Source organism: Heloderma suspectum, chromosome 7 (assembly GCF_057233095.1).
Source record: "Heloderma suspectum isolate Gila_16-S chromosome 7, 16-S_ref, whole genome shotgun sequence".
Taxonomy (NCBI): domain Eukaryota; kingdom Metazoa; phylum Chordata; class Lepidosauria; order Squamata; family Helodermatidae; genus Heloderma; species Heloderma suspectum.
Window position 1 is genome coordinate 115,644,575 of NC_139464.1, and position 22,494 is coordinate 115,667,068.

Consider the following 22,494-nt stretch of genomic DNA (forward strand, 5'->3'; position numbering starts at 1 on the left):
CGAGAGAGAGACAGACAGAGACAGAGAGAGAGTGAGTGTGTGTGAGAGACAGAGAGTGAGTGAGTGAGTGAGAGAGTGTGTGTGAGAGAGAGACAGAGAGAGAGACACACACACGCAGAGACAGAGTGAGAGAGAGAGAGAGAGTGAGAGCGAGTGTGTGTGCGCGCGAGAGAGACAGAGAGAGAGATTGAGAGAGTGTGTGTGAGAAAGAGTGCGTGAGAGACAGAGGGAGCGAGAGAGCGTGTGTGTGAGTGCGTGTGTGGGAGAGAGAGAGACGGCGAGCGCGAGAGAGAGCGCGTGTGAGAGCGCGCGCGCGCACGCGCGCCTGCGTGACCCGCGCCCCTGGAAGCCGCCCAGGGCAGCGGCCGGGAGCTCGCGCGGGGTTCGCCGCCGCCGCCACACGTGGCCGCGATGTGCCGCCCGCGGAGGGGCGCCGCAGCCGAGCCGCCGGAGCGGAGGGCGGGTGCGCCGGGCGCCGGGGGAAACTGACGCGCGGGCGGGCGGGCGGGCAGAGCCGCCGCTTCGCCCCGGCAGAGGAGGAGGCGGGCTGGACTCTCCGGCCCCCGAGGCAGCTGCTCGCGTCGCGGCCGAGGTCTCCGCCGGTCTCGCCGACGCCGCGCCGCGGTCGCGCTCGAGCGGCGGCGGGAGGAGCAGCGCCCCGTGCGCGCTTGGCGGGGGATCCGCGCCCGCCTCCGGTCGGCGAGCCGCTGTTCCCGGCCGGGGTCGCAGCGCGCGCCCGCCTGCCCGCCTCGCGGGGCGCTCGCCAAGACCCGCATCGCGGAGACGGACGAGGAGGTGAGGCGAGGCGCCCTTCCGTGCCCACGGCGGCCGCTTCCTTTTTTATCCGCGCTTTTCCTTTCCTTGCAGAACTCTTCGCTCACTCGAGAGCAGCCTTCCCCACCCCGGCGCCCGCCAGAGGCGCCGGACTACAGCTCCCATCGTCCCCAACTAGAAGGGGAAGGAGCGGGGGAGCCGGGTTGCGAGAAGGCTGCTCCAGAGAAAGGGCTCTGCGCGGCTCTTGCTCCCCCCATCTCGCCCGCCGCCGCCGCCTTTCCACTCGATGCCCAGCAGTTAACCGACGTGGATGAATTCCGGGAGCGGTCGCGTGTGGATGCGCCGACGCGTGTATTTATTGACAAGCGTCCGCGTTGGAGCCGCGAAGGGACCGGGACGTGTCGGGTGCAGGGACGGCCCAAATGAAACAACACCCCCCCCCCCGTACCCATTTAGACTACAAGATCCGCTTCGATTTACCTGGGAGTAAGCTCCATTGAAGGGGGGGGGGTTCCTTCCGAATAAACATGGGCGGGACTAAGGCTTGTATCCAATCCGAGTCTAAGCCCCATTTATTTCAATAGGTCTACTTTGAGTAGGATGAACACTGGATACAAGGACCGCTCTGTTAGTTTTATCGAAGCTCAGTTCGCAAGAAGAGAAGAGCCATAAATAATAATAATAATAGTAATAATAATAATACTAATAAATACCCCCACTGTGATTTGGAAGACCTGTAACTAGTTGGGGAAAGAGCGGCTTGCCCATTAAATGGACCCCCATCCTCCAGTCACGTCTGGATTCTTTCCCGGTCTTTTGCCCTGCGTGATCCTAAGCTTGCACTCCCGGTGGATCGTGTATGCGTTAACTCACAAGTCATTCCCTCTAAGTTCAGCGGGTGCCACTTCCTTTCTAGCAAGTGCGCCGTCCATATATAGGACTGCAGCCCTGGAAGTTTCACGTCCCCTGCCAAGCAAAATAGGAGCGTCGGAAGGAACGGAGCAGGTTCGTGGAAAACCAAGGCTGCAGTCCTGTGCTCCCTTACCTGGGAGTGAACGCAGGGGGACTTACTTCCGAGTAAACGCACACATAAGATTGTGCTGTAAAACACCCACCTGCAACAGTAGGGGAGGCGGGGGAGAGATTCTGATTATATATCCAGCTTGTGTTGGAACCAGCACCTTGCAGTCGCCTCCTCCGTGGTTTCTCACAGGTTGGAGGCATGGTGGTCTCCTGTTGAAGGACCAGACCCCCAAAGGTGGGGGGTTCGGTTTGATAGCATCTTCCTGGAAGAGGCGTTTGCCGCTCCTCCTCCAGCTGAGATGTATCTTTGCCAAACCTGGTGCCCTCCAAATGTGCTGGTGGGGGATGATGGGAGTGGTGCTCTGACACATCTGTGGAGCGCTAGGCTGAGGATTATAACAAGACAGAAGGATGAGGTGTTGGGGAGGGAGTTCTAACGGGATCAGATAAACGTGGACGGTTCCCTAGCTTTTCTCCCTGCCCTTCACTTTGTGCTGTTTTTCTAACCGCCATGAGCACAAGAGCCAAGTTGTTTGACTGCATTAGTGAAGCTGAAGAAACCGTAGCCTGTGCCTCGGCAGTTGTCTACTTTGTGCGTTTTAACTTGAGTGGGTTTAAACGACTGCAATGAAGAGGAACTTGACCTTTGTGCTGTTTAGGCCTGACCTAAGGTTTTGTTCGGGTGCGGGGATGTGAGTTTTGAGGCTGATGATGCTGGGCATGTTTACTCAGAAGTAAACGGGCATAGAGTTTGGGGGTCATATCCCACGCACGCTCAATTGGCAATATGTCCCGTTGATTTCAAATAGGATTCATTTTCAAGTGAACGTGAATAGCATCCTAGCAGGCTCTGTGCCTGCGCTCTGAAGCACACTTGCCAGGCATAAGTCCCATCAAATACTGTGGGACGTACTTCTGAGGAAATATGCTTAGGATTCTGGGACCAGGTTGCCCTAACGGAGGCTGTCCAGAGCTAAGCTTTAGAATCTTTGTTTTTATTTTCAAGCAGTGCTTGTGCGATATTAGCAGTGAAACTTGAGGACTTTCTAAAGAGCGTAGTGAAGTGTTAGGTTGGCTGTATTATAGAATACTGCCGTCTGAGGACAGTTATAGGGCTCCTTCACACGGAGCTTTTATCCTGCGATTGAGATGGCTCAATTGCCGGCTCTTTACACGATGCCGTGATCATTCAAGGAGTCTCCTGCACTAAATGCCCTTTGTCCCGTTTTTAAATAGATCGCAGATAATGAGCTATCAGATTACCCTGTTGTGCTCCCCTTCAGTTTCCTCCGTGAAAAGAGGAAAGGCGGCAAGGAGAGGAGCGAGATCAATGAAAGATAATGGAAGACTCCGATACGGGGAGAAGGACGGGGAAAGGAAGTGGGTGAAAAAGGGAGTCGTCGTGATCCTGCATTCAAAACGGAAGCAGAGAGCCTCGTTTTACATGCAGGATTTTAGGCTGGTGTCAAGATGCCCATAATCAGTCAAGGAATGTGACATCCTTGCCAGTGCTGAGCTGTGAGCAGTGAGCCTTTATTGGCAACCTTTGTGAGCCTCTTCCATCGCAATCGCCATTCTCGAGCTGCAGGAGTTTGAAAAATGGGTTTGAGTGGTGCCTGCTCTCTTGGGGAAGATCTTGTAGAGCAACAAGGACGGCTGCAGGAACAGCCGCTGTGACCACAACTGGGGACCTGTTTGGTGCCCCATCTCAGGCTCTGTCAATTTCTTGCAGAGCACAGATCCCTCCTGCCTTCTGCCCCTCAAGATGAGGGGAGTCGAGCTGCAAGCTTTCGTCAGCAGGGGCACACGCTCTCTCCTGCTTGTTTCTTGCTATGGTGCTAGCCTGCAAACACACCTGGCAATGGCTCCCAGGAGGCAATTTGACATCAGCAGCAAACATTCAGTAATCATAGGTAGGGCAAAATGTCCTTATGGTGGTGATGGTGAAGTCAGGCGATCTTAGACAAGGGGAGAAGCTGCTTTGGTGAGAGAGAAGAGAAATGATTAGGACTGTGATCAATCTTAAGAAGCGTTGTTTTTAAAATGCCACCTTCTTCCCATCATTTTCTTCATCTTCTTCCTCCTCCTCCTCAACAATAAATTTGAAATGAATCATAAGATCATGAGCCATGGAACTGAAAGATCAATCAAAAATAATAAGATAAAAATCACAAAAGCCATTTTGCATGATATCTGATATTCTGAGTCGGGAGACAGGAATGTCTGGCTCCAGTACAGATGTTACTTCCTCACAACAGGTCTTTCCTTTCTGTTGTATAGTTTTAAGGTTTCATATTTTATATTGTTTTATGCTGTACCTTGTGGTTTTAATTTCTGTGAAGCACCCAGACAGCTTCAGCTATTGGGTGGTAGCGAAATCAAATAAACAAACAAATCAATAAATAAATATGCTGTGGAGAGAGAGAAATGCCTTGCTCTTTAAGAACTCAATTTGTGTGTGACAGAATGGCTTGGTGCACCGTCTTTCCCCTCCAATTCTGTATACCTGATATTCACCTAGCCAGGAAATCTGGTTTTATGGATCTGCCTACCGGGAGGTGATTGGTCATATACATCCATTCTCACTTTTCTTCTCCCCAATCTTTAGTCATAGGAGGGTGCCAACTGCCTGCACTTTTCCCATGTGCCTGGTATATATACATGCGGAACATGCCCAACTTCAGGTCTCATAACTGTGACCCAGCCCTCTTGATCATGACCAGTTTCCTTTCTATTGGAAAGGGGTTGGAAGCCACTTCCCACCTCCTCAGCCCTGATTGGCGGATCAATCTTCCCTCCAGCCCCCCTTTCCTGAGTCAATAGGATTCAAAAGCCCAATATTTTGCAATGAAAAATCATCCTCTTCTGAACATCACGGTCATCCATGCTTCCTCTATGTAAGTTTGGTATACCTTCTAGATGCTCTCTAGATTAAGGTTATTTAGGATTAACTTGTTTGTTTCTTTTATGCTACCTGTCTGATTTCCCTCTTCCCCAGTATTTACTCTCAATCCCCTGAAAGAGTTTTCTTAATTTGGACCAGTTTGATTGACTGGGTATTTTGATTGTTCAAGGATCTTTTCTCCTGCATGCCAGACTGCTTTTTTATGCTATGTTGCATAGACCAGGGTGGTTGAAGAGTGGCCCTTCAGGTGTTCTTATATTCCAACTCCCATCATCCCGGACTATTGGCCATGCTGGCTAGGGCTAGTGGGGACTGGAGTTCAGCAACTTTGGGGGGGGGGCATGTACCCTATCCCTGGCTTAGACCAAGGGAAAGGATCTGCAAATATAGCTTGCAGTGATGAGAGAATTTGAGCAGCCAGGTTGCGCTGGGTGCTACTCTCACCTTGATCTGGATTTGACTTGAATCCCTAGAGGTGGGCAACTCTTTTGGTCTGAAGGTTTCATGCAGTGCCAGATGGTGGGTTGGGGGCTGGATACACATGCATATACATGTGCCTGCATACATACACACTAGAGGTGTGTACTAATCCTTTACCTCAAGAACTAGTTAATTGCCATGCACCAGCCCTTTGCTCTGGAAGTGCTGAAGCGGAGGATGAAATTGACAAGTTCGTTGACAAGTAGGGAATAGGCTCTGCTGGGCTAAAGGAAGTAGTGTGTGGAGAGGATGAAACTGATGAGGATATTTACAAGAGGAAAATGCACCTCTGCAGGGTTACGCAATGGGCAAGTGGACTTGCGATCATGTGCACTTGCAAAAGATTGCCAATAAAAAAATACTTTAAAAATTTGACATCATTTGTCCAGATTTCAAGATTCTCCCCAAATTTGTGCAAATTACAATTTGTGCAAATGGAAGAAGAAGAAGCTGGAAAAAATGTGCATTTTTTTTCCAGAATCGGGGGAAAAAAATTGGCTACAGTCCGCCGCTGCTCACTGGAACAGAAATGCTGCGGAATCCCATCAGGCTCAAACAGAACAGAATTCCCAGCATCACACAACCCTATACTCTGCTCTTGATCGTCACCAGTCATGTATGGTTATTGCACAGAGCCAAGAAATAGCTTAACATTCAGGCTTCAGATATTCACTTTCCCCTCAGCTCTTCCCTAGTCCTTCCGTCACACACCACACCAACCAACCGACTCCCACACTGACCAACAACTGCTGAACTCCCCTCCAACTTTCAATTGTCATTTCCCAACTGTTCTTTTCCACCTAGCTAGAATCGCCCAGCTAATCAGTCTGATGTTTCCCAGACCAATCACAATTGAAGTCACCTGATCCAGGTCCCATCTATAAATATTAAAAGCAATTGCCATTCTCTCCCCCTTCAGAACATATCACCAAGCATTTACTTACTACTAAAACTACCCTTCAGCATAGTTACAACATCAGGCCTGCAGAGATACATTATAGCCTCACAGAGTATTTAATAGGGATGTACAAAAGTTCCGCCACAGATCTCGGGGAGGCCGAATGCCAGCGCATTCGGCCCCCTGAAATCGGTGGTGGAATGGCCCCCCGCCCCCCCCCCAGGACGGGACTTACCTGGGGCGGATCTTCCTGGCCGCTGCGGCGGCAGTTTGGCGGCGGCGGCGGCCGGTCTTTCGACCGGCTGCCGCCGCCATTTCCAAGTTTAAAAAAACAAACAAACAAAAAAAGTGATGGGCTACGTAAAGATTTACGTAGCCTATCATGGCTAAATTTTAAAAAACACCATGATAGCCTACATAAATGTTTACGTAGCCTATCACGGCTGATTAAAACAAAAACAAAAAAACCCCGCACGTACGCAAATGCTATTTGCGTTCCCCTTATTTTCTCCGTAGTCTATGTAAATGTTTACGTAGACTGAGACGTGCCAAAATAAGGAACGCAAATGGCAGCGCCTATGGGCGCCGCCATTTGCGTACATGCGTTTTTTGTTTTTTTAAAAATCAGCCGTGATAGGCTACGTAAACATTTACGTAGCCTATCACGGCTGACTGCAGGGACGCAAATGGCGGCGGCTATGGCTGCCGCCATTTGTGTCCCTGCTAGCCAGCGGCAGCTCCGCAGAATCCCTGCGGAGTGGAGCCGGCCAGCCAGGATTTGGGGGGGGGAGGGACAGAGCACCTCCCCCCCTGGCCAGAATTTCGGGGGGAGGGACGGAGCGCCTCCCCCCCAGCATCAGCATAATCCGCGAACAGGTAAGTGACTTTAGTACATACCTAGTATTTAAACATTACAGGACTTCTACAACAACATTTATATACACAGTGTTTCTTCACAGGTTCCAATAAAGGTGATACTTTACCATACCTATGAATGATCCCCCCTCCCATATTTAGGTTTGTCTGCTGTTTTCTGAATAAAGACATCCCTGTTGTTCTTCATTTGAAGAGTTGTTTAGCCTTATGGATGTTTTATGCTTGCTTTATGAATTGAGAAATACAGTAATTAATACATGCCTGGAACTCACTGATTTCCATGGACATAGGTGTCCTACAGAGCAATCCTATGGATGTCTGTTTAGAAGTAAGCTCCACTATGTTCAATGAAGGCAAAAGGAGAAGGGGATGGCAGAGGATGAGATGGCTAGATAGCATCACTGATGCAATGAATATGGACTTGCGCACGCTCCGGGAGAGAGCGCAGGACAGGAAGGCCTGGTGTGCTATGGTCCATGGGGTCATGAAGAGTTGGACATGACTGAATGACTGAACAACAACTAAGTGTGAATAGGGTTGAAGCCTATGTGGGCTGCAATCCTATACATGGCTATTCAGAAGTAGTTTTATTTTCAGTTGGGCTTACTTCTAGGTAAATGTGTATAGGATTGCAGCCTAAAGTCTTGACCCCAAACACATTTCATTAGAAGCATGTCCCTCTGGTTTTCAGAAGAACTAAGATATGTCTTCAAGGAGAGCTAACGTATTGACAGTTATGCATAGCTCCAGGGGGTTGTTCGGCAGGAACAGTGCAGGAAGCGGCAATCTTTTCATCATCTTTGCCTGTATCTTTCCTGCTTTTTTTTTATTATGAGAAGGGTCTCTGTTACAATTATACCACCTGGGAAGACTCTGCCTGAGGGACACCATGGCTTGAATAAAAAGGTACTGTTCGAAAGCAATGCAACTCCCCGAACTCCCGGATAAGGTGCCAACTGGGTTGTCTCCTTGATCATCATAAAGCGGGTGGAATGCGGCAACAGTAGGTGGCATTAAATGGAAACATACCGATGCTGTAAATGTGTTACTCATCGGCTTCTTTGTTTTCATGGAATTGCTAGTGCAGTGGATGAGCCACATTAAAAACAAGTTCTGGGATACAGATGCCCACAAGGCATTTGAAACATGAACAGCAATCGCTCCGTGTAATTTGTGTGAAGTACCTTTAACTCCTCATTGGAGCTATTTTTACCTCTTTAATAGTGCCACACCTGAAACACGCTTTAGCTGAAAAGAAAAGGACAGCTTTGTCAGGATTTCACAATGACAGTGCTCAAAATAGCCCTGGAGGAAACCCTCTCTACTTCCTCTCTTCCTTTATTTGCTCACCCCCACCCCCATTCTTGTAACCGTGTTCCAGTTGAATACATATCTGTATACAGGGCTAGTGTTAAGGGTAGGCATGTTTGGGCACTTGCTGAGGGCCTGTGCCCACTGACAAGAGCCTTTTGGAGTTGCCCCTCATCACCATTGCAACCTGCTTCCTCACCTGCCTCGCTCTTGCCCAGAAAATGGTGGTGGTGATGAGGAAGAGCAGCAGACGCCATGGCCTACATGCTCACTGGCTCTCTGCCTGTCAAGCAAGCAAGTGGTAGCAGTGATGAGAAAGAGGCAAAGCAGCAATAGTAGCAGATGGCAATGGTGGTGAGAAAGCAGAGTCACCGAGGAAAGGGGCCTGTTGAGGGTGTCTCGCCCAGGGGAGCCAGTACTCTGTGTATATTTACACTTCAGAAAGTGGATAGTCCAGTTGCAGACTTCACCAACCTGGTGGCCTTCAGATGGTTTCAGTGATGACCCCTGTCATCCCCAGCATGGGCTGGAGGTGATGGGAGTTGTAATCCAACCCATCTAAATGGCATCAGGCTGGGGAATTGTATGTATGCACTCTCTCCCCTCCTTAGCAAAACCTTTTCAGCTTCCTTCCATTCTTCAGATGTTTCCACTGGGGCTGCTTGAGGAATTTGTTCTACACCAGTTCCTCTCCGAAATGACCTGATCCACATGTCTTGGACTCATGCGTGGATCATCTGTCCATTGGATTTCACACTTCTCTAAATGTACTTGTCACAGTTCTTGGGCATTGAAGTGTCTCAAAATGCACATTTAAATATGAATTTTGAGAGAAAATAAATATTCATTCATATGAAATAAAATATTCATTTATTTTGAGAGGATTTATTTTTTAAATTGCACGTTAATGTAGAAATTGAATGCAAATCAGGGTTTTAAAAACGACAACCATGATACAGGCCAGAAATAGACAGATTATTAGTTCATGCTAGGGTTGGCGGAGAATTTCTCCCCGAAACTTCGGGGGGCCGAGCGCCAACGTGTTCGGCCCCCCGAACAAGTTTCGGGGAGAAATTCTCCGCCCCCGCGCCCCCCGCACCCCCCCCGGGACGGGACTTACCTTTGGCGAATGTCCCTCCCGGCGGCGGGTCCGGCCGGCGGTTCGTCGGGTCTTCGTCCGGGGTGGGAGCGGCAGCCGGTCTTTTGACCAGCTGCCGCCGCCGCCATTCCAATAAAAGAAAAAAAAAACGCCCCCGTGATAGGCTACGTGACGATTAACGTAGCCTATCACGGCTAGATTTGCAAAGTCAGCCGTGATAGGCTACGTAAATCGTCACGTAGCCTATCACGGGTGACTTAAAAAAAAAAAAAGCGCGTACGGATAATGGCGGCCCCCATAGGGAGCCGCCATTCCCATTCCTTATTTGGTTGCTGTAGTCTACGTAAAGATTACGTAGACTACGGCGAAAATAAGGGCAACGCTATTTGCGTTGCCCTTATTTTCGCCGTAGTCTACGTAAAGATTTACGTAGACTACAGGGACCAAATAAGGAATGCGAATGGCGGCTCCCTATGGGGGCCGCCATTTGTGTACGCGCTTTTTTTTTTTAAAAAGTCACCTGTGATAGGCTACGTGACGATTGACGTAGCCTATCATGGCTGACTTTGCAGATCTAGCCGTGATAGGCTACGTGAATCGTCACGTAGCCTATCACTGGGTCGTTTGTTTGTTTTTTAACTTTTAATTTCGCGGCCGGGCGAGGCGAGGTGCCTCCTCCCCAGCCTGAATTTCGGCCGGGCGAGGCAGGAAGCCTCCCCCTCAGCCTGAATTTCGGCCGGGCGAGTCGGGAAGCCTCCCCCCCCCGGCCTGAACTTCGGGGGGAGAGCAGTGAAGCTCCTCCCCTCCACTGCGAAAAGCTGCGAGACCAGGTAAGTGGCTTTCGTGCACTCCTATTAAAAGTCAGGAAGTGTTTTCCTTATGTTCAGCCAGAATTTGGCTTCTGTAACTTGAGCCCACTATTCCATGTCCTGCAGTCTGGGAGTCATGATGGAGATGAGATCCTGGCCTTCCTCTCTGTGACAACCTTTCAAGTCCTTGAAGAGCGCTGCCCTATCTCCCCTCAGTCTTCTCTTCTCATGGCTAAACATGCCCAGTTCTTTCAGTCTCTCCTCATAGGGCTTTGTTTCCAGTCCCCTGATCATCTTTGTTGCCTTCCTCTGAGCCCTCTCCAGTTTGTCTGCATCCGTCTTAAAGTGTGGTGCCCAGAACTGGACTCAAGGAACCCCTTCCCCCATATTTTTGTAGTCTCATCAAAATTCTGTTGACTTCTGTTGAAATTCCTCTGATGTTTCATTTGGAAAAGAATCCTGACATTCAGACTGAATTTGATTTAGGTGCCATTTTGGTTTTGACTCCAGTCAGCAGCCCTGCATTCTAGGAATGGGCAAATTTGCCAGGTCCATTTCCATGGGCTTCCTTCATTTCCCAGCTCCAAGTCTGTTTTGTGCCAGTTCTGTATGTATTTCTTTTACAGATTTTTTAAAAAGTGTGTTTTTGTACGCATTTTTCAAATTGTACACATTTTTGTACTCATCCACCCATTCACTAAAAGGCATTTGTACACTTTTTTTGGAAATGTACACATTCTTCTTTTTTCAAACGTGCTCATGTTATCGGATGCACCTTTCCTGTGCTGCAGAACCCACCACAACTCCTGAAATGTCCGGGTTTCTGTCTGAACACAAAGTGTGTCCAGTCTGTTTCTGTTTCCAGGTGGTGGGGTTTTGACAAAATCTACAAACAACCCAAAAACAAATCAGATGGAGTGGATATCTCACACATCCCTACTGCATTCTATGCTGAAAAGATAGCATGCCCATCATTCTGTCAAACATTGCATCCAGGGAATCCAGCCAACCTTCTTGGTTCCTAATTGATTTTGGTGTTAACGTGAAGGCAAACATGGATGAATGCAGAGTGCACTAAAACTTGGAGAGCTCCATTGTCAGAAGGTGATTTAGCATGACAGAATTCATGTTCCTTTTGAGCTTGACTTCTTGGTTTAGGTCTGATGGTCTGGTTTTGAAATCTAGATGGATGCCGTCTCAATTTAATTGTTGGCTTACCTTATCCAGTGTGCAGCCTAACCCTAGGCAGAGTTAGTTGTGCCTCGACATGAAGGAGTTGTGCCAAAGTCTGCATAGGATGGGGTTGACAGTGGGCTAATTTTGGCCCAGTCCCCGGTCCTGTGGGAGGGATTTGGCTTGGAAGATATTTCCATTCCATTCTGTTTCCAAATAACATTTTGCACATGCCAAAACAGAGCAAGCTGTATGGAATTTTTGGAATACCTTTTTTATTTCTAAAATCCGATGGACCTGTGTTGTAAGCTGGACAGGTGAAGCTCAGATCTTACTTCCACCATGAATGCTCCCCATATATGCAAAAAGTCTTCTCTTCACATAGGAAGTTAAGAGTTAAGCGTATCCCTTATATTTGATATCCTGCTTTACTGTTGGCAAGTTTTTGTTTTTGTTTAAAAAATGATCATTCAAATATGCGATCTAGGGATGTAAATATTGTGTTTTGCAGTTTGTCAGGCGCCTTTCGCTCCATCGGATTTTTTTTTGCTTCTGAATTTGCCCAAATGTGCATGTGTGTAATTGCACAATTTCACACATGCAAAAATGTGCAAATTCCCCCCAAATGTGAATTTTCACGCTATAGCCTGTGGGGGAAATGTACATTTTTGGCCATTTTTAAAATTTTGCATATTTTGCTATGATGAAATTTGTGCAAAATTCAGGAAAGTTAGAAAATCAGTATGGAAGTCTGTGGAATCCACCCAAGAGGGGAAAAGCCGGCCCACTGCGGAATCTTGTCAGTTGAAGTGGTACAGTCCAGCAAGAACTGAACCACATGATTCTGCAGGCCATATAGTTGGATTCCTAACTGAGCACCTGATAAGGCTTTGGACACTGCTGCCTCTAACATGTGCACTCTTGCATTGTCATGACTAGCTTTTGATGTGTTTTCCATGCACTTTTCAGACTTCCCCCTTCAAGGAATCCTATCTGCATTAACTAGTCTGCCAAGGTGAGGAAAGCCCTGCTCATCTGCTATAGAGTCCCTTTACACTGTAGAGCAGCCTTCCCCAACATGGCACCGTCCAGATGTCTTGGACTACAACTCCCATCATCCCTGACAATGAGCCATTGTGAGTGGGACTGGTGGGCATTGTAGTCAGTGGTGTAGTGGTGTCATGTCGCACTGAGGCATCGCTGTGGCACTTTTTTTGAAGCCAGCCCCCAGCTGGGTCACAGGAAGAGGAGGGATCAGAGGGAGTGCGGGCGGCTGCCTCTTGGCTGCCTCTGGTCAGCCGGCCAGACAAAGGGAGTGAGCGAGAGAGGGAGGGAGCCTGAGGGAGCTCCACAGACTCCTCTCCCCCCAACCATTCTCCTCCTTGGCTCTTGGCTTCTCTGCCCATCCCTGCTCTGTGCACACAATCCTATGTATGTTTACTCAGAAGTCAGTCCCACTAGGTTCAGTGGTCAGTTGGGCTTTCTCCCAGGTAAGTGTGCCCAGGACTGCGGCCTTAGCTGTCTTCCCAAGATCTCTGTAAATTGAATTTGAAATAAACCCCCATTGGACTGCACTGTTTCTTCTTGAAAATTAATTAACATTAAACAGTAAGCAGAACTGCCAAATGCAGCCTGCTCTGTCAGCTACACTTTTTGGCACAAGGTTGGCATGTATCTGGGCAAACAAACCCTGGTGGAGGGGAGGGAAACAGAGAAAAATCAGCTTTGGGGAGAGGAGAAAGAAGGTAGGGGTGTGTGTGTGTGTGTGTGTGTGTGGTTCAATCCAGCTGGGTGCATGGACGTTTCTGTTGCTGGATGGGAGAGACATAATGAAGGAGCTGAGGGAAGGCTAATGGGTAATGTTGGGGTGCTACGGGAGTGTGCAAGGGGCCTGTTTAAATGAGAAGGGATCTGTCCATGAGGGCTGTGTTGAGAGGTGAAGCTTCCATAGAGGATCATATTTTGAAAACCTAAAATGTTTGTGTGTGAGTGGGTGAGTGAGTGAGTGACAAAGATTAACACTCCTGCGTTTTTTCTCAGATGTCCAATTGGAATAGCCCTGCCTTACTTTCAGCTGCACTGTTTCTGGATCCCAGTTGAAGGCTGTATATCTTACAAGGTTGTACAATCTGAGAAGGGGGCGTGGCTGTGAGGGGGCATGGCTGCAACTGTCGCAAAGGGACCCTGCACTTCTGGATTTGCCATGACACTACTGGTTTAGTCCAAGACATCTGGAGGGCACCAGCTTGGGGAAGGCTGTTGTAGCGCAGGGGTGGGCAGAAGGCAGATCTCCAGGGACTTCGGTTCCCAGAAGCTCCTGCCAGATGGCCAATGATCAGGAGTGGTGGGAGTTGTCCAAAGCCTCTGGAGATCTACCTTCTGCTCACCTATTTTGTAGAGGATTGTAGGAGGACACGTTTTATGGCGTAGACTCCCTTCGCATGACATGTTTACCAAGCGTGTTCAATCTGATCACCCTGTGTGAACTGAGGGTGCGCCATGGAATGACCCAAATGCTCCCCTGGGGCTGCATGTTGTATGCACATTTGGTGGGTAGGTAAACTCTCTTTCAATAAATCTTAACTTCCATTATGGTTCTTCTAACCGAGGAACCCTAGGGTTCCCCTGCACAGAGTCTGAGCGCCACCGTTCCAGTCTTTCCCATAAATATGCAGCTCTTCCGTCTGAAGCGTGCCTGTGTGTCCAATCTTTAAAACAGCACACAGTTGAATTGTTTCCAACCCACTTGGTAAATGCATGAGCATTACTTCAGGAAGCAGATGTTTTGCCAAACTGACCGGGCCTCTAGAATCTTTATTTATGATTCACTGGAGCTTTTTGGTGAGGAGCAAGGATGGATTGTGATTTATACCAAAGAAGGGAATTGTTGGATTTCCTAGAATATTTAGGTGTACAGTTTTTGTTTTGTTTTTCGATTGTGCAAAGTGTATATTTGATCACATCAAATCATTGAAGCCATAGCTGTGAGGCCATAAGCAATATGGTTTTACTCTGCCCCTGATTAGCATTCCTGAGTCATTAGAACAGATGTGTGCTGATAAATGTATATTGGAAAGGTACATAAATGGCCACTCTTCTCAATGTTTTTAGTCACTTGTAACAAATGCTGCTTGCTGGTTCAGACATGCTGTTTTTAGTCACTTGTAACTAGGGATGCTGGAGAAATCTACTGCAGACCCCAATGAGGCTGATTCCCAATGAGGCTGATTCCCAATGAGGCTGACCTCTGGAGTCCTCAGCGGACAGGTGCCCCTTACCTGCGCATCTTCGGATTTCACGCAGGGCGGATCTCTGTCTTTCTAAAAGGCACAATAGGAGAATGGCAGCTGCCATTCGCCTATTGTGGGAAAACTATGGCCAAAGTTGGCATATTTTATGCCATTTGTGGCTGGAAAGCACTCTATGTCAATTGCACCTGTTTATGCATTGCTGGAGCCTGCTCATGCCAGCAAAAGCCATTCTTTTTCCTCTCAGAAGAGGTTCTGCCACAGAAGCTTCAGCCTGTCAGAGTCTTCCCCGTATCTGATCTAAAACGGGGACTTTGAAATCTCAAAACCTTAGGAATTCAGAAGGGAGCTTCAAGTAAGTCAGCTCAAGCCTGACTAGGACTTCAGTCCTCTACCAACGTATCTGGAGTCCTGGACTTGCTTCTGAGTAGTCATGTGTAGGATTGAACTGTGAGAATCATAGAATCATAGGGTTGGAAGGGGCCTACCAGACCATCAAGTCCAACCCCCTGCTCAAGGCAGGAGTCCAAGTCAGAGCATCCCCGACAGATGGCTGTCCAGCCTCATAGAATCACAGAATAGTGGGGTTGGAAGGGGCCTACAAGACCATCGAGTCCAACCCCCTGCTCAGTGCAGGAATCCAAGTCAGAGCATCCCTGACAGATGGCTGTCCAGCATCTGAGGTGAAATGGCCATCCCTTCTGCTCGAGGGTTAGGAAGACCAAGGCAGGCCCAGCCCAAGGTATCTTGCTGCCAAAAGGAAGCTGGCCGTGCCCACCACCACCTATCTACTTATTTGTCCAGCTGCCTACCCACTGTTCTTGCTACTGCTGCCACCACCACCCACACTCCCAGCTGCTGCCACTTGCTTGCTCCTGCCTTGAGGGCAACTATCACAAGAGGTCCCACAAACTCCCATAAGAGGTTGACCTGGCATCTCAGGGGAGCTCGTAAGAGCCCTGCAGGCAGCTGGGGCACAAGGCAGGAGCGACTGGGCAGGCGGGAGCAAGTGGCCAGCTGGCTGCCTGTGCAAGGGAGGGAACGGCTGGCCAAGCGAGCCGACTGCCCTCCTGGCAGGGGCGGGGCGAGTGGCACACTTTGCTGCCCTTTCCCGCTGCTCTGCCTGATGCGGGTGCATGAGCCCACGTAATGGTGGGGCCGACCTTGGGCCAAGGGTTCTACTTTACAGAGGACATTCTTCCATTTGAAGGTCTGTCAGAGAACAGTCTTCTCTTTGAAGGTGTCCTCTCTTTGAAGGGATATCTGCTCCACATCTGGTTTAAAGATTTTTTTTTAAAAAAACCACAAGAAATGAAAGAAGGGCCTTGTAGGGATGTCGAAGGGTGACATTCGTGGTGGGGGGGAGGAACTCCGTCCCTTCCCCCGAAATTCTCTCCGGCCGGCTCTGCTCCGTGGAGATTCCGCGGCGCCGCCGGCTGGGGCCTCCCGCAGGCAGACATCCGGCTGCTGGGCAGCCTGCAGGGACACAAATGGCGGCCGCCATAGATATTTACGTAGCCTATCATGGCAAAAAAATAAATAAATCAGCGGACGCAAATGGCGGCGGCTACGGCGGCCGCCATTTACGTTCCCTTTTTTTGCCATTTTAGCCTACGTAAATATTTACATAGGCTATTACGGCAAAAAAAAGAAAGGGGGGAATGCAAATTGTGTAGTGGCCGCCAATTGTGTTCCTTTTTTTTTTTGCCATAATAGCCTACATAAATATTTACGTAGGCTAAAATGGCAAAAAAAGGGAACGCAAATGGCGGCTGCCATAGGCGCCGCCATTTGCGTTCCCGTAGTTAAACCGTGATAGGCCACGTAAATACTTACGTAGCCCATCTCAGCTTCCACAGGGACGCAAATGGCATCCCTGCGTTAGCCGTGATAGGCTACATAAGTATTTACATAGCCTATCAGGCTACATGGAAGAAGCGAATGGTGGGCACAGATGCGGCCGCCATTCGCAAGTCAGCATGGACGGCAGCAGGTAGGTGCTCCATTCCAGGCCCATTTCGCAGGGCGGGGGGGCTTCGTTCCGCCACGGATTTCAGGGGGCCGAATGCACTGGCATTTGGCCTCACTGAGATCCGTGGTGGAATTCTTTGACATCCCTAGGGCCTTGTAGTGAGGGCTGTGCGGGGACCCCCCCGATCTGACATGGAAACCACTTCATGGCTTCGGGGGGGCCCTGCCCTGAACCTGAAGCAGGTTCCCCCCCGATGCCCCCACACAACCCCCCAGCTCCTTACCTGGGCTGCCTCCTCTTCTGCTGCCGCCGCCTTCTCTGTTGCACCATCTTCGTCGCCCTCACCTTCGCTGCCGCCCACTGCTGCTGTCTTCACCGCCATCATCGCCACCTCCGCCTCCTGAGGCCTGGACGAGTGGCCCCTCTTCTTCCAGGGAGTCACCATTTTTAAAATGGCAACCTCCTGGAAGCTCCATTTTAAAAATGGCAACTCCCTGGATGAAGAGTGGCCGCGTGTCCAGGCCTCAGGAGGCGGAGGTGCAGTGGCGTGGCAGCAGAGGCAGCGGTGACGAGGAGAAGGTGGCTCAAGTAAGGACCTGGAGGTGCTGGAGGGGCTGGGCTGAGGGCCGAAGCGCACCAAGGCTCTGGCCCACTCGGGGCCACTTCGTGCCCCCTCCGCTTCTCCTCGGAAGGGGCACAAAGTGACCTGAAGCAGCCCGCTTTGACTCGGGGTTTGGGCCTCGGGCTGAAGTGGTGCACAGCCCTACTTGTAGCTGCCCCTCAAGAGTTGCCAGACTAAGTAGGAAGATGGGTCACCTGGTTAGACTCTTCGCTGCTATGGTGACATGTACAGAATTCTTACTTAATTTAGAGAAGATATTTCAGAATGTGCATCTATACCTATACACAGCTTTCCCCAACCTGGTGCCCCTCCAGATGTGTGCAGGGGGATGCTGGGAGTTGTTGTTTAACACATCTGAAAGGCACCAGGTTGGGGAAGACATTTTATACATATCTGTGTCCTCTTTGGCTTGCTTTTTGGGGTGATGCGTACATGGCATCACCCTACTTGGAGATGGGCCTCCTGAAAAGTTTCACGGGGAGGGGGTGCATACCATGGCAGCTATGGCATTTCTGCTTCATTTTACTTTAATATTTTAAGAAACAGTGTCAGTTATGGCATCAGCTCTTTCTTTCACTACAGTTAAGAAAAATGCTGCCTTATAACAGACAGCTTTTTATTTACTGTAACGATGCTTCAGCAGGCATCATTTCTTAAATGTTAAGTTTAAAAATGAGAAAAGAGAGATGAAGCCACTACGCAAAGAACACCCCATCTCCTGAAACACCCAGGAAGATTTTGCCTCACCCTGAATATCATTATTTATTTAATCTCTCTCTCCCTTCACAAGGTGGGATTGTAAAGCAAACAAACAAAGCAATTGAAGAAACATGATACAAACTAAAATAGCCACCCCCAAATTTGTCTTCTGTGAACGGGGTGGAAAATTGGGAGTGGACCTTTTGTCTTGGTTCTAGCTACAGCTCAGCCATTTTTTCATGAGAGTTATCTGAAATGTGGTCAAGGTATAATCTCTTTTCTAAATCCACTACTATGAGGATAGATTGTCTTGATTTGACGATGAATAGAATTTTCAGTAGGGATGTGCGAAACCCCCTTACTTGGCATCTGTGGGGGTCCGCAGTGGGAGGGGAGGCGATCTGTCCTTCCCCCCCGGAATCCTCGCTGGCTGGCCAGCTCTACTCCATGGAGAGTCCACGGAGCTGCTGGCCGGCTCCGAAGTGCCAGCGATACGGCCGCCATTGCCGTATCGCTGGCTGGGCGGATTGACCGCAGCCTCAAATGGTGTCTCTGGGATGCCATTTGCGGCTGCAGTTAATCTGCCCAGCCAGCAATACGGCAATGGTAGTCATATCGCTGGCACTCCGGAGCCGGCCAGCTGGGAGGATTTCTCTAGGAGGCGGAGGTAAGTCTTCCGATCCTCCATGGACTCCGGGGGGGGGGGGGATTCTTTTGAATCCGGCCTCACTGGGGTCCATGGAGGATTTCTCCCACATCCCTGATTTTCAGGCACTATGAATGGAATCAATTCCCTAGGGAGGTGGTGGGCTCTCCCACACTGGAGGCATTCAAGATGAGGCTGGACAGCCATCTGTTGGGGATGCTCTGACTTGGATTCCTGCATTGAGCAGGGGGGTGGACTCGATGGCCTTGCAGGCCCCTTCCAACCCTACTATCCTGTGATTCTATGAAGCTGGACAGCCACCTGTCAGGGATGCTCTGACTCGGACTCCTGCACTGAGCAGGGGGTTGGACTCGAGGGTCTTGAAGGCCCCTTCCAACCCTACTATCCTGTGATTCTATGAAGCTGGACAGCCACCTGTCAGGGATGCTCTGACTCGGACTCCTGCACTGAGCAGGGGGTTGGACTCGAGGGTCTTGAAGGCCCCTTCCAACCCTACTATTCTATGATTCTACGATTCTATGATTCTATGATAGAAGCTTGCTCCTAGAGCCTGCATCTTAACTAGGGGTGGACGAAAGTCACTTACCTGTCGTCGAAGCTTGTTCGCGGTGGGGGGGAGGTGCTTCGCTGCTCCCCCCGCGAAGTTCAGGCCTGGGGGGGAGGCTTCCCGCCTCACCCTGGCCGAAATTCAGGCCGGGGGGGAGGCTTCCCGCCTCACCCAGCCGCGAACTCCAAAGTTTTTTTTTTAAAAAAAAAACGCCCCCATGAGGCATTTTTATTATTGCCGTGAGGCAATAATAGCGTTGCCCTTATTTTCGCCGTAGTCTACGTAAATCTTTACGTAGACTACAGCAACCAAATAAGCAACGGGAATGGCGGCTCCCTATGGGGGCTGCCATTATCCGTACGCGCTTTTTTTTTTTTTTAAGTCACCCGTGATAGGCTACGTGACGATTTACGTAGCCTATCACGGCTGACTTTGCAAATCTAGCCGTGATAGGCTACGTTAATCGTCACGTAGCCTATCACGGGGGCGTTTTTTTTCTTTTTTCTTTTATTGGAATGGTGGCGGTGGCAGCCGGTCGAAAGACCGGCTGCCGCTCCCGCCCCGCACGAACACCCGCCGAACCGCCGGCCAGACCTGCCGCCGGGAGGGACATTCGGCAAAGGTAAGTCCCGTCCCGGGGGGGGGGGTGCGGGGTGCGGGGGGGTGCGGAGGATTTCTCCCCGAAACGTGTTCGGGGGGCCGAACACGTTGGCGCTCGGCCCCCCGAAGTTTCGGGGAGAAATTCTCTGCCATCCCTAATCTTAACTGTAGAGTTATAAACTATGAACCAGTTTGCACATCACGGTGATAGTTCCTGTTTTTTAAAATCCAGGAATTGCCAGGGATGAGTAGAACATGTGAGGCACTCTCTCGTCATTTCTACTTTTAATCAACAACCTTAATTAATTGTCAATTGTCAATTGTCAATCTCAGAGTGTCCAGGTCTGGACATCACAAGACAATTGTTAATTGTCTTGTGATGTCCAGACCTGGACACTCTGAGATGTGTATGGATTAAACTACCAAGAGTTAACCCAGCCATTACCCCTGGTTTGTTGTTGGGTTAACTCTGTGTTGTTCTACCCAGAAACAACCCAGAGTTTCCAGGTTTGCACATCATGATTAAGAGCAGAAATGGCTCGCACACGGCTATTGTCATCCCTGGCAATTCCTGGGTTAAACAACCCAGGAATTGCTGCTGTGATGTGTGAACCAGGTCTATGATTAATGTAGCAAACTAACTCTGGATTTATTTGGAGCAGTAATTTCAAACTAACTACTCCGCACCTGTTCTCTAAAATGTGCACTTGTTGACCTGTGGAGGTAGAAAGTGGCAGTGTAGTTAGTAAAAACAAAAACCCACCCCTCTTTGCATGAACAGCTTTTTACTTGGTTTGTGTTATTGTAATCATACCAGTAAAACTCTTCTTGTTCAGCTGTATGGCTAAGATCAACTCAAACCACGTATGTAGGGTGGGGGTGTAGAGGGGTAGGCTTTCACACAAATGGCTTCCATATGGTTTCCCACTCCCTCATGCCATCAATCTAATGTAAGAATTGGCCCATAGATTTGGATCTCTTGTTGCTGATTGCCCTTTGTTGTTATTGTTTGTATCTGGGATCAGTTTCGCTTATTCAGTGGTTCTTTGCAGGAATTCCATGTCCCAGGCATGGTCTGAAGGCGCATGAGGTGGCCACCTTGCTGAAGCTAAGCAGGTTTGGGTCTGGTCAGTGCTTGGAGGGGAGACCAGCTGGGAACCACATGTAGCCACTTTGAGTTCCACAATGGAAGAAAGGTGGGGTATTAATTAACTAACTAACTAAATGAATAATAAATTCCAGTGCACATGCATGTTCTACATTGAGCTTTCCACACCTGAAAGGACTTCCCTATTCATTTCAAAGGTGGGACCAGCACAGCGTGCACACAGTAATGTACATACCTTTCTCTCCTTCCTCTGTTGAAGGAAATGGAAACCCCATTCATGTGGGAGCTTTATATGTGCTCCACAGTGTGCATGGAGTTCTGCATTGGAGCACGGGGGTATAACACTAGTTTTGTTCAACTCTCTGGGTATTATTTTTGGCGCCTCATGTCTGCAGTTTTACCCCAACCATGAATATGCTTACTGGATTAGTTTCGATCTACCTCTATTCAAAGTACGAGACTACGCATGTTTACTTGAAAGTAAGACTCATGTTTTTCAGTGGTGCTTATGCCTAGGAATAAACACACACTAGGTGTATATGAAACCCCACTTACCTCCGTCCGCTGGGGTCTGCGGGAGGGGGGAGGCAATCCATCCTCCCCCCCCCGGAATCTTCCCTCGCCGGCACCACTCCATGGCAAGGCTGCAGAGCCACCGGCCAGGGCCGGCCACAGCCAGATTTCTGGCCGCAGCCGGGCTGCGGCCACAAATGGCAGCCACTATGCCAGCCGCCATTTGCGTCCCTGCCAGGCCATGACAGGCTACGTATGTATCTACGTAGCCTATCATGGCAAAAGGCAGGGACGCAAATGGCGCCCGCTACGCCAGGTAAGTCTGTTCCGGGGGGGGATTTTGGGGGGTGGCGGGGGGTAGTCGGTTCCGCCATGGACTTTGGGGGGGGGCGGATTCTAAAGAATCAGGCTTCACTGGAGTCCGTGGCGGAATTCTCCAACATCCCTGACACACACTTGCTTGGATGGAAGAACCACTAAATAGGAGTTATTTCTGAGTAAATAAATATGCTTGGATTGCACTTTTAGTATAGCACAAAAGTTACCTTTTCCTAGTGAAGGTTTCTGTGCAATTTGTAAGCTAGCATGGTCTTGCACAATCATATATTGGTACACTTATATGTTGCATTGCCTGTGTTGTTTTCTTTAGGGTGGCAGTTCTGTGTAAGCTGGTGTAATATTTAATTTAATGGGGTTTAAATTCAATCCGCCCTAAACAGATTCTGAATCACTTTTGAGAATGTGCATGGTGATATCATCGTCATCATCATTTCATAGGAGATGTGGCTAAATATTCCAGCTTGGTATTTGTTCCACATATCTCTACAGATTGACACAGCTGTGTTAAGGATTATTTATTTATTTATTACATTTCTGTACCGCCCAATAGCTGACGCTCTCTGGGCGGTTAATAAAAATTAAAACGACAAAGTACAGAATAAAATTAATGGAATATTCAATGAGAAATCTATACCTGCAAAATTCAGTTGATTTTTGTCATTGTAATCTGAGCACAAAACCTTATCTCTTTCTCTCATGGCTATATAGGCTGCAGTCCTATGCACACGTACATGGGAGTAATTCCCATTGAACTTAATGGGGCTTTCTTCTGGGTAGACATGCATAGGATTGCACTGTTGATGTTGATAGACAAACCTTTGGCAAAACCTT

The 22,494-nt window shown here is 49.2% G+C and overlaps 1 protein-coding gene across 4 annotated transcripts in view; it reads left to right on the forward strand.

Annotated features, from left to right (window-relative positions):
- The first annotated feature begins 217 nt into the window (after positions 1–217).
- Positions 218–22,494, forward strand: part of SEMA3D (semaphorin 3D) — a 281,441-nt gene continuing 259,164 nt past the window's right edge. For 2 of the 4 annotated variants that reach the window (XR_014784492.1, XM_084811192.1), the window contains exon 1: positions 219–795. The gene's annotated coding sequence lies outside the window, so the exon portion shown is untranslated. Of the gene's footprint in view, positions 796–22,494 lie in introns of all 4 variants that reach the window. The other 2 variants (XM_084811190.1, XM_084811193.1) reach the window with 2 other exon arrangements.